Raw genomic sequence first — 518 nt, 5'->3', positions numbered from 1 at the left:
AAAAAAAAAAAAAAGAAGCTGGTACCAGGGCAATGGGGTTCTTACTATGAGCACACCTGACCACATGATTCAGTAGCCTTTGGGACTAGTTTATGGGACAAATTTCAAAATAGTTTGAGACACTGGCTGAAAAAGTGGAACTGGGACACCTTCTGATGTTCTGTATGGGTGATTCTGGCCAGACCTCGGAAGACCAGAAGGCTGATAGAAATTCTGCCAGTAAAATAAGGCTCAGGAGCACTACTGGGAAGAAGGATTACATTGGCTGTTAGACTCCAAGCAGTATGTCTTATGCCTTGGCAGAAAGTTTGTCTGCCTTTTGTTCCTGGCCAGAGACTTTGCCGGAGACTGAGATTAGAAACATCAAACTAATCTTTTTAAAGAAATGTCAAGGCAGTCCAATGTTGAGGAAATGGTATGGCTACTATTGGGGGCTTTTATCCAGATTTATGCTGAAAATCAAGAGCAAAGAGCTTTCAAATTTTTCCGTAAATGATTTTTGCACCTCTTTTTTTTTT

This window comes from Octodon degus, unplaced genomic scaffold (assembly GCF_000260255.1).
Source record: "Octodon degus isolate 3935 unplaced genomic scaffold, OctDeg1.0 scaffold00059, whole genome shotgun sequence".
Taxonomy (NCBI): domain Eukaryota; kingdom Metazoa; phylum Chordata; class Mammalia; order Rodentia; family Octodontidae; genus Octodon; species Octodon degus.
The sequence above is the reverse complement of the archived record's forward strand: the minus strand, read 5'-3'. Positions refer to the sequence as shown.